This window comes from Pleurodeles waltl, chromosome 7, assembly GCF_031143425.1.
Source record: "Pleurodeles waltl isolate 20211129_DDA chromosome 7, aPleWal1.hap1.20221129, whole genome shotgun sequence".
Lineage (NCBI taxonomy): Eukaryota > Metazoa > Chordata > Amphibia > Caudata > Salamandridae > Pleurodeles > Pleurodeles waltl.
This window is the reverse complement of record NC_090446.1, coordinates 930,458,028-930,471,078: the sequence shown is the minus strand read 5'-3', so window position 1 is coordinate 930,471,078 and position 13,051 is coordinate 930,458,028.

The window sequence follows — 13,051 nt, the reverse complement described above, 5'->3', positions numbered from 1 at the left end:
AATCTTAAACCTAGGCTAAAAACACAATTTTTCCTTACCTTTGGGTAGAAACTTCTGGAAGCTGTTGGGATCCACAACTTCCAACCACCCAGCTTTTCCCACACGTGACTCAGCTAAAATGCTGCCTCACTCATGTGGCTGGCCCTAAAGCCCAGAACACAAAACACTCTAAAATGAGACATGGAAACATGAAACAATGTGAAAGAAAAATGACTGAGTGATCTGAGTTATTGGGGATTTTGGGCCCTGGCTAACCTGCCATGGAGGGGAACCCACCAAACCCAGACATTTCTGAAAACTAGACACCCTGGTGGAGGTCAGGATAGCTAGAAGTCATGGAGAGATTAACTGTGGCACATGCCACGCTCCTTTGTTAACCCCCACCTTTAAAGCATGTGCTTGTCAGATGAATTATCAAGGGCTGAATGTAAGGATCAATCCATCACCTCTTTTTCTGGGGCTCCAAAGAAAGGGGACCCATTCAGAAAGCCATACTGTTTGGCTCAGTTTTAACACTGGTTATAGAGAGGAAGCCCTCTAGGAAGGAGTGCAAGATAGCACAGTGAGAAAAACGCGGGGCCTCAGTAGTAGAACTGTTCTCGCGAGGCTGATGTTTTTGATCTGGATATGACCAGCATTGCAGCAGAGCTAGGGATAGCACTGGAATGCTTGCAGCAGCGCTGCTGTAAGATCAAGGCTGGAGGAAAGCTAGAGTAATACCAGGACTGGCACAAAGCTGGAGCTGGCAGACCTAGAGCACAGCTGAAATAAGACCAGCAATGGGGCAGAGCTGAAGCTAGCATGACTGAAACACAGCTGGGGCACACCTGGAGGAGACAGGACTGAGGCAGTGCAGGAAGTGGAGTGAAAGATCCAAAGGCAGGAGCAAGCGGAGGAGTTGCAGCACACCAGTACTCTGATTGGTTGCTTTTTATATATTGTAAAACAAGAACAACCTGAAAGGAAGGGGCTGGTCTTTGAAGAAGGACTACCTGATAGGGACTGGTCTTAGAAAGGAGCAGACTGGATTAGTGTTGACATTTGTTGGCCATCTTGGAGTGTCGTTTGTAATTGGTGGCCATCTAGAAATTGATTCTCACTAAATGATAGACTGGAGCTTACTGCTTGCAGCCATACTTTTTTCTGGTCTAGAGCCATAACTGGATACCATCCTTTGGAATCTCAGAGCTCATGGAAATTGAGAGAATGAGGGAGTATAGATACTGGCTGTAAAACGTTTGTATTAGATGACTACCAGTATTGAATCTTTTTTACCAATATATTGGCACAAGGATGGGCTTTCAAAGGCACAAGAGACTACTGGGCAATAAACTTTGGCTTAGATCATGATTGTCCAAAAGTTAGCCGTTCATGTATTTTGGAATGGGTCAGTAAGTCTTCAAGGTGTTCCTTGAGGAGCTTTAATAGACAGGGTTTCTGGGTTTCATCTGGTTATTTCACACAAGAGCTCAGTCTACAGGTTAGTAAGACTCTTTTTGTTCCCTCGTCCCTTTGAACTATCTTGAGGAAATGTTAGGAAAGACATTAGAAAGATCTACCTTCTGGGATATCATATTATCCAGCTGATTGGCCTTTGAAGAGCTTCTACCAATGTCTGGTTTTTCCACAGATCTATTTCAATTGGCTGGAAATAGGCAGGAAGCAGTTTCAGGGATTGAATGCTCTGTGACTCTGTGCCCACCCACAAAAATCTATCTTTAAGGGTAAGGGACCAGCTCCTCTCCAATCTCCTCATACAGCTGAAAAAGTTGGAAATTTCCTTCTGACAAGGGCAAGTATAAAACCATTTCTAGTAGGGAAAGTGAATTTGCATGTGCTCCTCTGATTTCCATAAAAACAAGTGTACTTGTATGTCAGGGCTGCAGTTTCTAGGCCTGTTTCTGTAAACTTGTGGATTCCTAGAAGTCGTAATGGGCATCCATGCAAGGACATATACTTCACTCTTATCACTTTCTTTAAGAATTGGGTCCCTAATTTATTTTCATGTTGCCCATAATGATTTTAAACTGATTCACCATTATTAACCTTTTTTGAAAAATTGGCATGCATCAAGCATGTTTTACTAAAGAAAATGGTATTTAAAGGTGCACAAGAGTTTATTAAAACTTTTTTTTTAAATTGCATGTTTTGTGTACATTTTCTTTTAAAAGTGAACAATCGCCAATCTTGCTTTAATACTTCTGTAGGTAATAGTCATAAAGCATTCTAGGAGCATTATTAGTTGAATTACATTGTTACATTTTGCAAATATGTACACATTTTTATACTGAAGACACTCTCAATAATAAAAGCTAATATCGCAGTTCATTGCATTTCCGTATGGCACACGCCCTAATAGTAACAGCTTTGCATGAATGTATCATATATACAAATTGGAACATCTTACAAATATGGATACAAAGCATGCTTTTGTGGCAGACAATCATCTATCTCCCCTCTCTGGTACTGTAAACTAAAGCTAAATGTTTTAAGCTGCAGGAGGTTTGGCCCACTTGTCCAATAGACAAAATAAACATCACAACTTATTGCCCTTGATTCCTAATAATATTTGCTGGGCGTCGGTCAGTAGGACTTACATAACCCTGGGTTAATATGTGATTATCCTGGATGATCAGCTTTAAGTGGTGATAGTGGTTCTCCAATAGGGTCTGAAGTACATCTGGAGGTCTAGGTTATGAGTGGCCTAAGGAAACAGATCAAAAAATGTCTGTTAAGAGTTGGGGGTGATCCGTTTGGCAATTCCAGCTTTTCCTTAGCATATGCAAGCATCCAGGAGCTGATGGTGGCAGACAAAACTACTACTATGCATTATGTCAACAGGGCATTGGACTACGCTCTCAAGGGCTGTGCTTAGAAGCTATGATGCTGGGCATAGGGCTTAATTCAGGGCCATCCATATCTGAGCTGCTCATTTGTTAGGGTAGACGAGTGTCCAACCGGATGTTCTCAGTTGGCTTCAGACATCTCTGCCCAAGTGGAATCTTTACCCTGACATGCTTTTCGAAATTGTTAAGACGGGATATTCACAGGTGCAGCTCATCTTAACGCAGGGTGTCTGCTATTTTGCACTTAGGATTTTTGTGAGGAAGGGTGCTTTTGGAGATGTGATGCTGGTCCCTTGGGACTGCCAAGTGGTATACACCATCCATTCATTTTCAGTAATATAAGTGATTCTGACAACAGAGTTTTAAATAGTATTTCAGAACCTATTAATTTTGAATTTAGGAAGATATGGTACTGTCTGGTTCAAGAGGTTTACACGAGTTGGGGGAAGACTGAAACATTTGGTAGCATTCGCGCCAAGAAGTTTTAATTCTATTAAGGACACAAAGGCGAGGATTATGCATCTCTTTCTGTACTACTCAAAAAAACAGCAGCCAATCACAAAACAGGAAAACTTCAACTACATTTCCAATTATGCTTAGCACAATATGTCCACCAATCACATATCTCCAGATCCTACTAGAGTCCCTAACACCATCTTGAACTCCTCTTACTCACAGAGGAGCAAAACTTGGATCATAAACTGCTTCCAACAGACTTGCAGGATTTCAACGTGACAAATGTCCTTGAAACACCTCGATCCATCCCGATATCGAACTCGGACACATCAACCTTTTGCTAGGCAAAACCTTTTCTCTTTCCTCTTTTTGTTCTGCTCCTAAGAAAATCAGACATAACAATAGGGTAACTCCTACTATATCACCTTGACATTACCTGAGGGAAGGAAGGAAATGTAGATATTACACATACATAACTCTTTATACCTTGACGTAGTAGTACATTATCAGATCAGCAACCGAGTGGGATAATCCTCGCCTCCGTGTCCTTAATAGAATTGAAAATTCTTGGCGCGAATGCTAGCAAAGTTTTCATTCTATGTCAGGACTGGAGGCTCAGATTATGCTCGTTCAAAGCTGATTAAAAAACTCTTGTTGCTGTATCACCCACCGGTTTGTAATCAAACTGCTTCAAAGTAGAATCTGAAGACCAATCAGCTGATTTCATAATATCCTGCACTGTCACTCCCAACTCAACAGACTTGGAAGCCATTTCTCCTCTGATTGAGTGAGCACCAAATTGCTTAACATCAATCCCTGCCTCGTCCATCACTCCTCTTAACCATCTGGCAATGGTCGCAGCAGACACCGGTGGGAAAGTTTTTATTTTGCAATGAAATCAGTAATTGACCTTCCACATCTGATCTGAGAACTCTAGTACATTCTTCATACTGTTTCAAACAATTCACTACACACAATTTTGTACTGAAAGGATATGCAAAGTACTCTATTCGTCCTTCTAGTAATATTGAAAAAAAACACCTTCCGGTATAAACACTCTACCTGCAAGGTCCAGAGCTTTCACATCCGAAGATCGTAGACATGCTGCAAGGCATAACAACATTGCTAATTTAACCGATAGTCACTTCCAAGACAAACAATTGTTATCGGGCCATCTCTCAAACAACATAAGCACTAGGCTAACATCCCACAGTAACTTATATTTTGGCTTCGGAGGATTAGAAAGTCTAATGCCCTTAAGACGCTTAGAAATGACAGGTTGCATTCCCACCGGATTATTACTGACTTTACCGTGACCCGCTGAGATGGCGGAACAGAAATTATTTATTGACCTGTAGGATAGGCCCTCTGCCGCCTTTTGCGATAAAAAATTTACTATTTCCATTATTCCTGCCGCCACGGGATCCACGTGCCTTCCCAAGCACCAACTCCACCAAGCTCTCCATGCTGAGGAGTATCTCTTCCCAGTAGACGGTACCCATGCTCTACTAATAAAACTGTAGCCGTGTCTGAAATGCCTGGCAAGCACCACTGTTGCCTGAAAGCCTCCAGGCCATCAGGTGCAATTGCCTCTCCACCACAAGAGGATGCAGTTCTCCTTGGGTAACCAGTAGCATGTCCCGAGACCATGGCAGGAACAGGGGAGAGTCAAAGGCTAACTCCAGAAGCAGTGGAAACCACGGTTGTGTCTTCCAAACCAGAGTGATCAAAATTACTTCCACCGACTGCTTCCTGATGTGAGTTGCTACTCTTGGAATCATCACAAAAGGGGGAAAAGCATAGTTGAGGCCCTGTGACCAGTCTTGGGAAAAAGCATCCGTGGTCCTTGCGACTGGGTCCCGTCCCCAACTGAAGAAATCCTCAAGCTGTCGGATCAGACGGGAGACAAAGAGATCTATCTTGCTTCAACCCCAAATTTCCTGGGGCAGGTGGAGAAGTTGGGGAAGGAGCTTCCTGTCACTGTGATCCTTGAGGTACCTGGATTTTCAGTCCGCTATTACATTGGACTGCCCCGGGATATACTCCGCTACCACACCCAGCCTGTGGGACAAGCAGTAGTGCCAAAAATCCTTGGCTATCTCCGCTAGCAGGGGGGATCTCGTACCGCCCAACTTGTTGATATAGTGGACTGCTGGGATGTTGTCTATCCTCAATAGAATGGAGCACAAGACTTTCCTGGAGGACAAGGACCTGATTGCAAAGGATCCTGCTAGTAACTCCAGACAATTGATATGAAGCCAGAGTTCCTGTTGGGACCAGCTGCGCCCCATGGAGATATCCCTGCATCGGGCTCCCTAGCCCATTGACTGGCACCTGATTCTATGATTGCCTCCGGTCGGGAACTGAAAATAGCCCTTCCATTCCAGGCATCTACTTGTGTCAACCACCACCTGAGTTCTGTCCTGACCTCCTCTGTCAGGGGAGCTTGTTCCGAATACGCCATACCTCTTTGCAAGTGTTGAATCTTGAGCCTCTGCAAGGCTTGGTAATGTAAGGGTCTCTGGAATATCGCCTGAATCGAGGCAGCCAAAAGGCCCACAAAACGTGCTATCTTTCTCAGGGACAGTGAGGATTGCGTTAGGTTTTCCCTCAACTCTTTTTTGATGTCCCGAAATTTGGAACAGGGAAGGATCAGCTGCAAAGTCTCTGAGTTGATTACAAACTCCAGGAACTCCACCTATCTGGTGGGTACTAGGATCAACTTTTTCTCGTTTAAAACAAACCCCTGATCCTGCAATAGAGAAATTGTCATGAAACTGTGTTGCTTCACCAACTCTTGAAATTGAGCCATGATCAAAATATCGTTTAGGTATATTATCATCCGAATCCCTTTCTCCCGCAAGTGAGCTACCACCGGCTTGAGCAGTTTGGTGAAGCACCAGGGTGCTGAGAAAAGTCTGAAAGGCAGGACCAAATATTCTAGCCATTTGTCCTTCCATCTGAATTGGAGGAACCGCCTGTGAGGATGCAAAATGGGGATTGTTAGATAAGCGTCCTTCAGATCTAGACATATTAACCAGTCTCCTGTTTGGAGTAAATCGGGAATTAGATGGAGGCCCTCCATCTTGAAATGCTGATAAAGAATGAAATAATTGAACTCTTTGAGGTTTATCACTAAGTGGTGCCCTCCTCCCTGCTTTTGAACAAGGAAAATGTTGCTGCAAAACCCGGCCGGTGGTGATTCGCAAAAGGCCACCGCTCGTTTCTCTACCAAAGCCTGTGCCTCTAGATCTATAAAGTTGGTCTCTTGTAGGGAAAAACACAAAGGGAATGGAGGATTCTGTTGACGTGGAGTTTGGTAAAATTCTAAGCGAAAGCCATGCATAGTCTGCAACACCCAAGCATCCGGAGTTACTCTGAGCCAATTGTGAAGATAGAACTGCACTTGACCCCCTAACTAGATTAGAGAGGAATCCAGAAGCCTTACCTGCTGAGAAACCTGCAGGGGGGCTAACCCTTGTGCCTCCTCGCTGTCCTCTGCACCGTTTGAAGCGGGAGCGAAAGGGGAAGAAGGTGCCACCTCAGTGTAATCTTGGCTCGATTAAAGGATCCTCTCTGGGGGCCCTGAAAGTATGCTCAGCCTGACGAGCGGCCCCTGCCTCGTCCGGCCCGGCCAAAAATACCCAAATGAAACACTTTCTTTAAATTAGCTTTCACCTTGTCCAAAGTAGTAAATGTCGTGACATATTTTGCAATGTCTTTTACGAACTTTTTGCCAAAGAGGTGACCTTCGGTCAGAGGGCCCACGTCTGCAGTGGCAAGCTCTGTCAAATTGGAGTCGATCCTCATGAGGAGGGATTTGTGCCTTTCTGACGATATGGCGCAGTTGGCGTTGCCTAACAGACATATTGCTCTCTGAGTCCACTCGGCCAGGGTGTGGGGATCAATAGGGGCACCAGTTTCTCTGGCTCTCAAAGCCATCTCGAGGATTTTCACCAGAGGGCCTGTTTGATCCAGAAGCTTATCCTGGCAGGAGCGCCAGGCTTGGTCGATCCTTTTCTTCGCGTTTTTAGCGAATTTCTTCAGGAATGTTAACATGCTGGCATCAATCTCGAGCGTTTCGTCCAACTTATTCGGGATTTCGGGCCTAGGACATTTGGCTCGCAACCTATTGCAGACCTCTTTGTTAAAGCTCTTGCGCAGCTTATCATGCAAATACTCCGCTTGCGTAGGGGCCCAATCTGCTGAACGCGGGTGCACTATATCCTCCGGGTTAAACTGAATGGGTTGGGAGGGGAGATGGAAATCTCTTGCCCTTTCGAGGAAACTGACTTCATTGCTCTTTTACGCTTGCGCAAGGAGGTGCTGGAGTGAGAGGATTCAGAATCACTGGGGTCAGAATCAGATGAAGCCTGATCACCCCTTTGGAAACATCTGGACGTGGAAGGGGGAGAACAATATTGGTGGTCATTTGAAGAGGGTTGGTGCAGCGCAGCCATGGCTCCATCTTGAGGCCAAGAGAGGGGGGCGTCCTTAGATGTACCAGGAAGGGAAGAACTCCCTTCCGCTGAACTACTCTCTGATAAAAAAATTAGACTTTGGTTTTTAGCGAAGTGCTCTAATTGCTGCATTAAAGCTTTTAGAGCCACCACCAATGCTTGACTGATCTGCCGAGGGACAGAAGCTTCAAGGGCCCTGCTGACTGACTGCTGAGCCGAGGCGTTGATTGCCTCAGACAGACTGTCGCTCAAGAGGTGACCGCCTTCATAGTATTGCCCATACTCTTCCTCCTCGAAGGGCACCCAGTCGGTCATATTAAAGATCTGTTAAAGTACAGTAATCACTCAAAATTCAGGGCGAGTTACCCCTGGTGCAAAGAAAAGTAGACTGGCTCCTCAGCGAAAGCTGTCTATTAATTATTACAGCCCCTCTAGAAGGAGGACGTCCAGGGAGCCACAAAGGTGAGGAAAAATAAAGATATACGCGAGCGTGCACTCGGCTCAAATGCAGGGCCAACTCAGTTCTTCCAGCCTGAATATGGTGTCTACCTCGCTGACAGGAAGCCAGGAATGCGAAGAATGCGCGCTATTCCTGGCGTCCTCCTGTCAGTGCACTGGAGGAGGATAAACCAATGTAGGACAGCACGTAGCCCAATCCTACTAGGATAGCCCAACAGGGCTACGCGCTAGTCCTCTGCTTTCCGCCCGGACCTGACAAGGGGAAGGCTCCGGGCCGGCACTAATTCAGAGTGAGCAGGGGAAATCCCTTGAAGAAACCACCCAGCGCACGGCACGCTGTGCTTACTGACTTGCCACGACACTCCTCTGAGCCCAGCTGCTTCCGCTATCCAGGACAGGAGGCAGCCGGCCGGAGCAAATTGAGACACACGGGAATGCGGACGCACCACAGCCCTTACCAGTAACACAAAATAAGTGATGCACGATCAGGAAAGAAATACTGAGTGCAATGCTATCTATTATAATATACGAAGGTGACAATACTTTGCTAGAAAATAATTCGAGCTAATACGCAAAACCTATACAACATCATATGTAAATAGAGAGAAATGTAAGGGAAGTGAGATGCACTTATCTTCCCTGCTCGAGCAGCAAAGAAAGAGGAGTTGTTTGCAGTGTTGCCAGATTTTACAAGCCTTCTATAGCCCAAAGCTGTTGAACAACCAGCCCAAAGTAAGCCCAAATGAACCGGTCCCAGCCCAAAAAGTAGCCCAAACTTTTAACACTGAACTAATGCAATCATAGGCTGAAGCAAACATTTTAAAGCATAAATCTATTTTCTATTGTAAGCAAATATGTGAATATGTTTCAGGCAGACAATTGACTCTTTGGATTTGTCATGTTTTGAAATGGGGAATGAGCCAAAGGATGGCAACTCCCTCGTATTCAAGGTTAAGCAAGAGTTATGCTCTAGCTTTCAAACTGGTTTTACAATAAAGCAACAATTCACCGATAACAGCAAAAAGTTATACATCTTAATGGACTACCCCTCATACTTACTCAACTTTTCATGCCGAACTCAAGTTTGTGGAAAGCAGACCCAATGCTGTTTTCCCTTTGCATTTTACAGTTCAAGTCCTGTTAATCCCAATATGTCAGCCCTAACATGCAAAGATAACATTTGCTACATTAGCTCAGTCATTAACCTATGATAATCAACACCCCCCAAATGGATTCAAAGCACAACCTTTGTTCTTTTCACTGCCTTTCAGATGCACATGGTAGATAAAGGTGAAATGCAAGTAGCCATCTAGCATTCCCAGTGTGTATCTGCAGTCTGCTCTACTACTGTTCTACTTTCTGGACTTTTCATTAAATGGGCAGCAGACCAACATTTCACTCATTTCCTGCCTCCTTCGGACGTACTCAGGCACTACCCCTACATTCGTTTTAGCGGGCTACCTCTACCCTGGTGCATGATCTGGGTGTTCTAAAATTCTTCCCAGCCAAAGCTTATCGAGTAACTCTTGTCTGACCATAGTTATTCAAGTTCCCGAATCCAATAACAGTTTTACTGCTCTGTCACCTATCTCGATTTCCGCACATGGGTCCTCAGAGGTTGAAGGATCACCTGTACTCACTGCACCTTTGCTACCCACTAAAACCATATCCTGGAGTTCTCCCTGTATTTTGTGTAAGTGGCCATCACAACCTTTTTCCTCAAGGATTGCTACTACACCGTTAACCCTACATGTATGTTTCTTCTGGCTTTGACATACTTTGGTGAAATGACCCATTTTATTGCAATTTCTGCAAATGACATTTCTTGCCAGACATTGTTTCCCACTTCTGAAATGTGTTACATTTCCGCACCTAAAACACATATTTGTTTGCTTAAAGAAATTATTTTCTGATTTTGCAACATCTTTGGAATAAACAGAGTCCTTATCATTGTTTTTTCTCTTCCTGCTGTACAATGTTTACCACTTCCGTTTTTTTCTCTTCCATTTCTTTCATAGAGATCTGCAAGGTTTCTCTACTTTTAGCTAGAGGCAATGTTTTGTCTCGAGTTGGATTAGCTAAAGACAGTACCTTTCTGCTGTATTGCCTTGTTTGTACAGTGGCATATAAACTGGTCACGAACCAACTGATCTGTAAAATTTGCAAAATGGGAATCTGCCACCAGTCTTCTGAGTGCGGACACAGACATATCCACATTTTCCACAACCTGTTGTTTCCTCATAAGGAATTTGTGTTGCAAAACTTGATACTCAAATACCAAGTTTGCGTATCACAGTATGTTGGGTGAGGAATTATTTTGAGCAGAAAATGTATGTGTGTGCATCACTGAGAAATCAGGAGTTGACACACAATACATAAGTGGGTTAATCACTGTAAAGTTGATATTGACTATAAAGTTGTAATAGTGTGTGTATCACAGTAATTTTGGACGAGGAGATAGTTGGAACAGAGCATGTAAGTGTGCCCATCACTGGAAAATCAGAAGTTGGCACGCCATATAATAGTGTACCTTTTAAAGTAAATATGACTTATATATATATATGTATATATATGTATATATATATATATATATATAGTGCTAGTAAAGGCCTTGCAGTTGTTTGTCATTGAAAAGTAAATATGCATATATGCACTACTACTGCTGTGCATGTCACTGCTCCCAATGTATCCAGACTGCTTATAATTTGAACACAGTAACCAAATGTACACTTGCTGCTGACCATAGAAGACAATGATGGCTGTGATGCTACTTCAAAATGTCACTCTATTTTAAAAAGATATTAGTTTCACAGCGTTATGTCTGACAGAGCCAAACTCAAAATGGCAGCACTGATCACTGTGTAAAGCTCCAAATATATAATGGCTGCCAACAACCACATTGAGGATCCCAATCTAAAATGGTGTGTTAAATTGTGAAAACATTCCCAATTAAAAATGGCAGCCACATTGGGGCCCCGACGTTTCTACTGGTCACAGGACCTTACACTGAAACACCAATGGTTATGCTGCTGAAATGCCCTGTTAACAAAGTTAAAATGGTGGCTTAAACACCTAGGTTGTGACATAAGGAGCTCTCCCTCTGTGCACACATTTGAGTCGCCCCGGTAACTGCTCCCAAAACCAATTTTGCCCACCCAACATGGCAGCAAATATCTCCAACATAGTTAACCCAACATTGCAGCGCTAACAGTCAAGGGCTGTAAAAATAGTTTAACTTACAGTTTGTAACTTTCTGGATCACAGTTGCTTTTTGTGGCTCTGAATCATATGTGGGTCCGGTGGCAGCTTCAGCTCGCCACCAACAAAAGTGTGGTAATCGCCTCACCAATGAAGAACAAGTGACACCATCTGAGGTAATTTTTCACGCTTGCTGGCCCAGGAGTCAGTGTCGCACCAGGGGGGCTGTCAATTGATAGCGCTTTCGCGCGCTACAAGATTGACGGCCCTCTGCCCCACTGAGAGCTCATGAGCTCTCAGTGGGGCAGAGGGCCGCCAATCTAGTAGCGCGCGAAAGCGCTACCAATTGACAGCCCCCTGAGACACTGCACTGGCGCGGCGCACACGCTGCTTCCTGCCCCCGCCGGCTGCAGTCCCTCCTGCGCGCGCGGCAGCGCCGCCCCGCCGCGATTTTAGCGCACACAGGGCTAAAAATAGCCCAACAATCGGGGTCCCCGCAATTGGGTTTTTTTCCCGCACAAATGGGAAAAATATCGCCCATTTGTGCGGGAAACCGCCCAATCTGGCAACACTGGTTGTTTGGGACTCTAGTAGGGTCTGGAGAGATGTGATTGGTGGACATATTGTGCTAAGCATAATGGGAAATGTAGTTGAAGTTTTTCTGTTTTGTGATTGACTGCTTTTTTTTTAGTAGTAAAGAAAGAGAAGTATAATCTGAGCCTCCGGTCCTGACATAGAATTACCCGAAATAAGCTGTTGGGCAGAGACAAACGCCAGACCTGCTCAGAAACCAAAGAATGACTTTTACTTTTTCAGGAGCTTTCACAAAAACAAAAGAAGGACAAACACGAAGAGGAAGGTAGGAGAAAGTGATGACTGACTTGAGCTCCAGGAGGTGCAGAAGGAGGAAACTGACCCGGCCTGAACACCCAAGAAGAAGCAGATAGAGAGGAGGAGGACTCGCAGCCCGGACCTGCGTTGTTCCGAACAGCAAGGACCCGATGAGAGCTCCTGGAGTCCGAAACAGACAGAGGAGATCGTGAAGGCAGCAGGAGAGCCAAGGACCCCATTGGCTAGACTCTCCTGGAGGAGCAAGGCTGGGCCAGGTGGTTGACCGTATGCAGTCTTGAAGGGAGGAGAATTAATGGTGGGCACATTAAATGAGCATCTCCCCACCTTTACAGAGCACACTAAGGAATATCCTTGAACAGCCTTTTCCGAGCACGATAAAGGGTCTATCCGCAAACAACTTTCTCTCGGCACATTCACTGTTATTCATGCAACCTTCTTGATGCACTATACCATATATTATCGCAACATATGTATCAACCTTTTTGTTTTACCAAGATAGGCCAAAATACTAAGTTAGGAAGCATAGCGTTTTGTACCTAAACCAGTGGTAGAGGTAAAAGAGCACAAGCTTTATTTCTTTGTATACCTGCCCTCCTTTAAGTTCCTACCGGTTTTTTCTTCTGTATCTTTTGGGAAGATTAAAGAAACCCCAGCTAAGAACAGGGACTTTCATGCCCTAGGTAACTAAAGCGCGTGCCCTCGCCATGCACTGCTAATTAACCAAGATATTACATCACTCAAGACATCTTCTTTGACATCTTTGATAATATCACTGTAACA